The following is a 9,177-nucleotide window of genomic DNA, read 5'->3' on the forward strand; positions in this document are numbered from 1 at the left end:
CAGTTCTATTGCTGTGCCTGTTGGAGAAGCCGACCACCACCTCACCACAGCCACCCTGCAGGTCACTGCAGAGAGCAGTAAGGTCATACCTGAACCTCTGCTTCTCCAGACTCAACAATCCCAGCTCCCCCAGCCGCTCCCTATAAGGCCCGTGCTCCAACCCTCACCAGCTTCATCGCCCTTCTCCGAACACACTGCAGGGCCTCAGTGTCTTTCTTGCAGTGAGGGGCCCAAAACTGAACACAGCGCTCAGACTCGGTACTTCCCTGCTCCTGCTGGCTGCGCTGTTTCTCACACAGCCAGGACATCGTTGGCCTTCTTGGTGACCTGGGCGCACCGCTGGCTCACACTCAGCCCAGCACTGACCGACACCCTGGGCAGCCCTGCAGCCACTCTGCCCCACACCTGCAGCGCTGCCTGGGGTTGCTGCAGCCAAAGCACAGGACACAGCCCTTGGACTTGCTGAACTTCACCCAGTGGCCTCGGCCCAGCTGTCCACATCTGCAGGGCCTTCCTACCCCCAAGCAGATCGATGCTTCCTGCCAGCTTGGTGTTATGACTGTGTTGAAACCACAGTCATCAGGGACAGTTCCAAAACAAAAGACTGTTTACTGTGAACCCACTTTAGGAGTTGTGCACACAGTACCACAGACAGCACTGATTAGTCCAAGGAATTCCCACAGTCCAGAAACATACTCTTCCCTCTACCACTGAAGGTAAAGGGGAATTCAATAAATGCAAACGTGTGCATCGGTTATCAAAACTGGGTTTTGTGCAGCAAGGAAAGGTTAATGAGCAAGGATTCTGGCAAATCTGTGCGTACTGTGTGGAGAGGAACAGACTGAGTAAGTCTGTCCTTGGAAGGAAGACATGTTTTAGATAGGCTTTTGTTACAGCTCCCTTGTGTTGTAGGTTTCCAGATTAGACCCATTTTGTTTGTCATTTCACCTGCTGCATGACTTTGCACAAAAATCAGAAATATGTACAATCAATTCAGATTTAAGTCTGTACACTGAATAGTGCAATAATTCACTCTAGAACAGCTGAAGTTTCACACCTCCAAATTCAAGTAGCTCTGTCGAGTATCTCACAAGCAGGAAGAATAGGTGCTAAGAAGTAGAGACTCATCCTTGCTCAAGAAATTCATCCCTATCCAGGGAAACACGCTTTATTTAAGCCTTCAAACAGAATGCATGACACTATCAAATTTAAGAATGTTTTGAAGACCTTAAAACCAACCAGCAATTATAGAATTCTGTGGTTTCCATTGCCACTTGGCTTCAGCCACTCCCATCTCTAGGCCATTTTGAAGTCTACAGGCAAAACATAACAGCATATGAACCCACACTGTTTTCATCAAGAAGCTCAACAGAGGAACGTGTTTCCTGAAACCATGCCATTCTTGTCAAGTGCCTGCATCATTTGCAATAATTTTGAAGAAAACAGGCTTCTTGCAAGGTTTCATCACTTCCAGCAAACCAACTTCATCTGTTGCTTATACTCTGGATTTAGCTGTAGTTGATGCTAAAATAATCATGGCAAAATAATGTATCAAGACTAGATCTAAATAAAACTACCTAAACAGAAGGCAAAGCTGATTAATTGTAGCAGGATGGAAAACTAAGTTAAACCTATTAAAAGTTTGAAATACATATTTTTAAGGTGTTTGTTTCTTATTAAGAATTCTCCTAAAACACCTTAATAAATGGAAATAACTTAAGAAAAAAAACAATGTACCTGACAATGCACTTGTAAAAATACAACAGTAAAGTAAAAGACCGACTCAGCTGAAAAGGGGGTGTTCTTAATCATACAGCACGTAAGCAGAAGAGTTTATTCTCTATATACTTTCAGGTTTGCTGCAAAGCCAGAAAACAAACACGAAAGGCTACCTGTAGTAAAGGCACGGGGGACATTGCTGGCAGAGCAGGAGCGAGGTACATCAGTTGTCAGCTTGCAGACAACAAGAGCAGCTTGCACCTGCCCTACATTTAGTACAACTAATAATCTGAGCTTATCAAAGTTAGGCCTTCTGGTTTCTTGTTAATACCTTCTTCTACCTGGAAATTTGGATCTATGTCAATCAATTCACTTCCTACAGCTATCTTTAACATTGAGCACACCATTTTAATCTGGAACATAATATTTTAAACTGTTTAGATAATGTTCATTGGAAAACAGGCTGAAAAAATCCAACGTGGAACAAATAGAAGTGCAGTCAGATCCTTTATGTTTACTGACGGTCACAGCAGTGACAGTTAATGCTGCATCACAACACAGGTGTTTACACAACTGCAGCAATGAAGCACTGCAATACCAGACTGGAATTCTGCTGCATGGTCTGCACACAGCTAGGACTGTGATGTTTCCATCCACCCTAAGGGTGCAGGACAGAACCAGGGATCCCAGATCTCTGTTCCCAAGCTATTTGAATAGCTCCTCTGAACAGGGTATATCTTCCCCCAGATTCCTGCATGTGCCAGGATATGCACCACCCCAGGAAGGCAGTAGGAGAAGATGCTTGGATGGATTCTCCGCTCAGGCTTATGTTAAACACAACCCAGAACAACAAGGTGCCCAGTTAACCTTGCGGGGGCTGACAGGTGTAATCCAAGAGAAGAAAATGTTTTTCCTAAAATGATCTCATTTGTCACGAAATCCTTGGCCAGAATAAGTTTTCAGAAAGTGATTACTTGAGAGGAAAACCTCCATAGCAGCCTGTAGAACCCCAATGTATTTTCACCAGCCACTACTTTTTCTTCAGAAAAAATAAAGATTAGAATAAAGAACATGCTGGCATCCATTCCGTTGGGAACTGACACGTATCAGCCGACACGCTGGAGCCCTCTGTGCTGCTCTTGGCCACGACAGCACAGATAATTCCACACACTGGACTTCTCTAACTCAAACCTTTTATGTTCATCTCCACATACAACCAGCCTGGGAGGCGGAAGAACGAGCTGTGTGACAGAAAGGCAGAACTACCTGTTTTCCAAGTCCTATATCTGCAGCTTAAATACCCACACAGTGCACTGCTGCTGCTGTCCAGGCTAACAGCAATATCTTACAGCCAGTCAGCCACAGAAGGACCATGAGAGAACAAACAGCCTTCTACACAGGAGCACCGATATCTGAATTTGTCCTACTTGCTGAGGATGCAGCTGCATTACTTAGTGCACAGAACTACTCTAATCACCGCCTACTGCAATCACAACTGAATCTCTAATCAACATAAAGTTATTTACCTTTCATGGACAAGTAAGGTAAGCAGACATCCCCATTAAGTGGTGCTGCTGATGCTGGGCAGCCCATCGGGGATCCCTCTGCGATGGAGCGATTTCTGCTGCAGTCACATACAAAGCACACCATCAAAAGAAGTCTCAGTGACAAGACTAATGTAATCCTAAACATAATTTTATATACTGAGGAAGTCTATTTGGACTGCTTTACTGTAATTTTAGTGGCATATTTATCTGCAATTGCTACCTTAAAGAAAAGATCCCAGCAGAGCTAAATTCAGAGCAGTAAAAGGCTGAGCTGCCCAACCAACCAACCAGCAGCAGACTGCAGTTATCCTCTGCAGGACTCAGACTATTTTATTGTCTCTGCTGACAGTATAAGCAGGCAAGGTTCAAGGATACTTCCTTCTGAAGTTTCCTAAGATTGAACTTGAAACAAAAATCAGTATGGAACCCCTCAGCCTAAATCATAAAAAAAAATAATTGCAAAAAGATCAAAACAAACATCAAGGTCAACACGTCAGGCAGTTTGGCTTTTAAGAAGCATTTGAGATCATTTACAGTTGTTGTAAACTCTATCAGGGAACATCTTCCAGCTGTGACCTTGCTCAGGATCACATTCAGCTTTGCTATCAGTACATTAAAAAAAACAAAACAGGAAATAGTACTGAAAAGAGGGTGGGCAGTTTTCAGTGAAAACTCCCAGGGCAGGTGAGGCTGCTGGACTTCTCAGCACCGAGCAACAACCAAACACCAGCAAAATGAGATTAGACAGAGTCATGACATTTCAATACAACCCCAGTAACTCTCTTTAGAAAGTATTTTATTGTCACCAACAGAAATGCAGTGGGATAACAAGGCAGCCAAGCTTTTGATCCTTTTACCAGTATGCTACACGCTATTTAGAATAGAAATTTGCTTCCAAGTGAACGTGGTGGGCTTTTTGGTTTTTTTGTTTTCTTAAAGGCGTGTCTTAACATTTCCGTGGCTGTTGAATAATATAAATTCTTTTAGGCAGCATGAACTTCTCCAAGGCAGGCAGTGGCTTTTGGTGAGCAACTTGTAACGCTGCTGCAGGGATATTGTGGCTTATCTGTAACATTAAAAGTGGGGAAAAGAAGTTGTAATGAAACACAGCTTTTCCACTGTTCGCTTCCTAAATTTGATCACATGAAAGCAGGCTAAAGAACATAGTAAAACCTAAATCTAAAAAGTTCAAGTGGTCAACACATCACAACTCAGAGACTGCACGATTAATAATCCCTGGTTTAAAAACAGAACATCAGCATGACTTTGTGACTGATTTTTTTCATATTTTTTCCCAGTTGTTCACAAGATCGTTTGCTAAGATACAGAAAGCAGAGCAAAAACTGTATCCCACAGCTAACAGTAGGCTGCTTCAAATTCTTACTTTCTGATTCAAACAACCATCACTGTCGTATTTAATTATTACTTTCTAAACTTAGTCCTGAGCTTTATGTACAAGAGTCTAGGAGCCAGCTGGAGAAGAAAGTGCTGGTTAAGAGCAGAGGAGATCGGAAGGAGAAGAAAAACAGGACGATGTAACTATTCACCTTAGCAAATAGGTCTAAGCCAAATTTCAAGATCTACATAGCAAAGCTTTGATCCCATCTGTTGATGAAAGGCTCATGTTGAAATGCGACCGATGGTTTGTGGTTTTTTTTAACCAAGCTCTACAGATGAGGAAGCCGTGTATGTTTCACAATCTAAAGATCACATATGTATGAAAAATAGATGAGAGCTGTCAGGTTTTCTGATTAGAATGCAAATTAAAAAGCAGCTTGTTAAACAGCTTTTGCAGTGTGTAAGGATAAGACTGCATCAACCGAGTGAGAGTTACGAGACAGCACCTAATGGCAGAGCCATTATAATGAATGAAGAGTCCATCAATAGATTTGTGACACAAATCTATATACACACAGTACAACCTCACAGTCTTTCCAAGAGAGAAATCAAGAAAATGAGCACCAGGCCTCGAGTGACATAACTGCATACAGATCAACGGTGGAACACGCTGCCCCTGTGGCCTCAACGACCTGCAGTTTTACATTAGCTCACCAGCAATGCACTTCTCATCAACATTACTCACTTCTTTCTAAGCGCTCTCTTCTCTTTGCCAAGTTGAACCTTTAGAGAAGCTAAAGCTATTTCTATAGTTGGGCGATGCTGAGGACTGTGGGTTTTCTTTTTGGCAGAGCTGGGGTTAAAGCCAGAACAACTTATTATGTCACTGTTATTTTTTGCCCACATTTCAATAAATTTGCAATGTACCACCTTAAAAAACCCACACATCTTGATATCTCGCAGTGCCTTTCTATAAGGGGTGCACACAGCAACTCCATGTCTACTTATTCAACATTAAATAGCAGTGGAATCATAGATAGCAGAGAAGACAACTAGTTACATGTAAGCCACACACTTCTGACATAACAGATCATCTCAGGAATGTCCAGCAGCAGATGGCAAACCTACAAACATCAGGCAACAGCAATTTAAGGAAAATTCACTTTCTGACATTCTATCTTCAGCTTCATGGAGAGGTCCTGACAAACACACATCCTGTTTTTCCAGGCCTACTTACTTTGCGCAGCATGACATCCATGTGATGGATTTTTGAAATACTGACAACACTGCAAAAGAGAAAAAAAATAGTAGTTAGCATCTCTAACTTGCAAAAACACTGACAACTGTTTTTCAGACTTCTTAACACAAAATATTTTGTAATAGAAATTCAGGTTCTGGAGCCAAATCCCTTAATCACATTAAAGAATACAAGAGTATGAAAAGGGAAGTGCTGTCTCAGAATAGAGAAATGGAAAATCCATGTTGTTTCCTTTGTATTTATATATAAAGAAAAACCTATATACAAATATCATTAAATATTTCAAGAAGGGTTTTTTTTTAATGCACCATGGATAATTTCACAGAACTCTAGAACTGGAATTCAGACCCGCAAAGCTTGACCTGCCATTTTCCTTATGTTAATCTAAGCCTACAAGAAGCATTCATGCTCTGCTGTGGGTGGTTGGAGGAGAAGCAATTTTTCTTTTGACATCAAAACCTCTCAAGAAATAACTTCTTGTACAAGAATACCCCATTACTTCTTAATATTTTAATACTGCAGAACAGCCACATCACCATATGAAATAATGGATATGAAATAACTTAGCTCAGCACTACAAGACTGCACATTCTTCTGATAATGCCATTATTTGCATTCATACCTCCGTGGCCTAAAATGAAGTCCTTACAGATGGAACTGGACACCTGAACTGTAGCTCTTGAAAAAGGAGGTACTGATTTAGTGAAGTTAATGATTCGTGGCTGCAGCAAGATAAATTCCCTGCTGAAGTTTCAATCTAGCAATTGATAATCGTTTGCCACAGTGACGAACATGGGATGAAAGGTCTGTGTGTGTCAGCAGGTAACCATGACTTTGGAAGAGCCAGGAGCAAGACCAGACCCAGACAACTTGCAATCAGTGACAGAAAGTAAGGCAGAACGCGCCACGAAAAAAGGCAAGCACGAGCCGGGTCACTGAAACAGCAAAAACCCATTTCTCCTGACTCATGAGGCACAGCCAATTTTTGTGCATTACCACCAACTCCCGCGGACCTGCATAAGGCATCCTTGTGAAATACAGGACAGCCTAAAATCATTTTATTTTATTGGAAACTAATTGAAAATCGCTAATTACAGGTAGGCAGTGATGTTTTCATTTCTGTTCCATAGCATAGAGAGCAGATATTCCACTTTTTTTTTTTTTCTTTCATTGTTTCGTGAGGCATCTTCCTTACATGTGGAAGTTTGGTTTTTTTAAGCACAAAATTGCCCCCAACTTGCCTTTTATTTATGAATTGCACAAGTTAATTTAAGTGTTAAGCTCGACGGAATCAAACGGTTGTCTATTTTCTAACCTTCAGCCCATTGCCTATGACCTGTAATCCCGGGCCGGGGGTCTGAGCCCTGCAGATCAGTACCTTGTCTTGTCCCTTCCCTTGGGCCCAGCGTTTCTCCCAGCAGGTATGGCTTCTTGCTTTTTAGACACTCTCACACCTCCAGCTCTGACTGCAAGAAGAAAATACAACTTATGTAGCATTATAGATGGAACTGCATGCTAGACAGAGAAGACAAAATAATACACCCCGAATAAATGTTAAGAAGAAATTTTCTTTCACCACTTCACTCTATTTTTACTTCACTTATATATACACATGTGCATGAAGTAAACCAAAGAGATCCACCAAAAAGAGCAAAATGCTGTCACAGCGAACTCAAACCAGCTTCCAGATGCTGTAATCAGGAAGTCAGTGAGGCTCTGGTCACTGCAACTTACACGTATCCCAGCACTGTAAGTTTATGGAACAATCAATCCATTTTAAGGACAAGATTCCATTTTAAATACAAGAAACAAAAAATCCCACAACTCCAAACATTTCGAGTTTTGAAACAGCAAGAAAGGTTCCACAGTGTGATCAAGGCACTTCAGAAGAAAGCCAGTAATGCAGATAAGAACCAGATGCACCTTACACTTGTGTCCTAACAAGTTTAATTACGCTTCATTAAGATACCTGCCAATCACAAAACCAATTAGCACTAATTAAAGTACAGATGATCTGACAGTAACGATTTAAGCTCTGAGGCTTGTCAGAAACTTCAGTTCTGAACACAGAACACACAAACTGTCTGAAACATCTTCCTGTTCACAAAGACACTTCAAGTTTTAAAGCTGCCAACAAACTCAGGCTTACAAACAACAACTCTCCAGCCATGCCAGCCGCAGCCCTACAGTGCTGGAGATGTGCAGTACCTGGGCTTGGCTGTCCTTCCTAGCATCGCTTACGTGCACCTGACTATGCTGCTGCGTCAGCAGTAAATAAGCAGCCTACTGATCTTACAGCTGCAGATCCACCACAGACCCGGAACGCCGTTGTTCGGGCAATCACTGCAAAATGAGACGTCTCTGAAATGGAAACCGTGTTCAATTAGCTTTTAGTAAGGAGCAGCAGGATTCTAAATGCCCTCAAGCTCCCACCTGGGGAAGCTCATCCCTGTTTCTGTTAAGTGGAAGTTCGGGGCAGGGCTTCGTTAGCCGTGTTTAACAACAGTGAAAAGCCAGGATATTTCAAGGCCTCGGCACGGTCTGTTCTGCAGCTTCTTGCGATACGCTGACCGTGCTGCAACGCGACGGCACGAGGACGCGCTCGCTTTCTGGGGGAGCGTCCAAGGCCAGCAGGGAGCCCTTCCTTTCCCTTCCCTCCCCCGCCTGGGGCCGCGCAGAGCGGCGGGCAGCGCACAAACCAACGGCGCGACAGCCAGCGGGGCGCTGCGCGGTCTGGCCGCGCGGGCAAGCGGGAACCGGGGCTCTGCCCGCCCGACGGGGAAACCGCCTTCTGCTTTTTCAAAGCAGCTAAGAGACGTCAAAAGTTTTCGTGCGGTGCTCAGATTTTTTAGTGAGCGCCTGTAAGCTGTGCAACTGAACAGCCGAGAGCTGAGCGCGAGGCGCCCAAAGTCCCTGCTGGATTCCAAATTAACGAGCACCACAACTTTCAAAGGAGTAAGGCGAAAAAAACAACGGCAACAAAACTCGGCACGGCGCAGAAACGCTGAGCTGCACTACGCCACAACGGCACCGCGCCCGGGACGGCGCGCCCGACCCGGCCTGCACGGGCGCCGATCAGCCGTTCCCGTCACCTGAAGGGCAGCTGAGCGCTGAGGCCAGCCGGAGAAACAGGAAAAAAAATTACCTCCCGACCCTAGAGAATTGCGTTTGGAAAAGCGGCTCCGGAAGCGCCCAGCACGTGTCAGCGCGCCCCGGGACCAGCGGGCGCGGGATGAGCCCGGCCCGGGGAGCGGCGCGGCCGAGGGGCGAACCGGGCACGCGGCTCAGCTCCGCGCTGCGCCCGCCGCCGTCCGT

The 9,177-nt window shown here is 44.1% G+C and overlaps 1 protein-coding gene across 2 annotated transcripts in view; it reads right to left on the bottom strand.

The window, feature by feature from the left end:
- Positions 1–1,138: 1,138 nt before the first annotated feature.
- Positions 1,139–9,177, bottom strand: part of PKP4 (plakophilin 4) — a 79,454-nt gene continuing 71,415 nt past the window's right edge. For both annotated transcript variants that reach the window (XM_048953689.1, XM_048953688.1), the window contains exons 23-25: positions 7,241–7,328; positions 5,842–5,890; positions 1,139–4,332 (exon numbers count right to left, since the gene is read on the bottom strand). The gene's annotated coding sequence lies outside the window, so the exon portion shown is untranslated. The remainder of the gene's footprint in view (positions 4,333–5,841; positions 5,891–7,240; positions 7,329–9,177) is intronic.

The sequence above is a fragment of the Lagopus muta genome, chromosome 8, assembly GCF_023343835.1.
Source record: "Lagopus muta isolate bLagMut1 chromosome 8, bLagMut1 primary, whole genome shotgun sequence".
NCBI lineage: Eukaryota > Metazoa > Chordata > Aves > Galliformes > Phasianidae > Lagopus > Lagopus muta.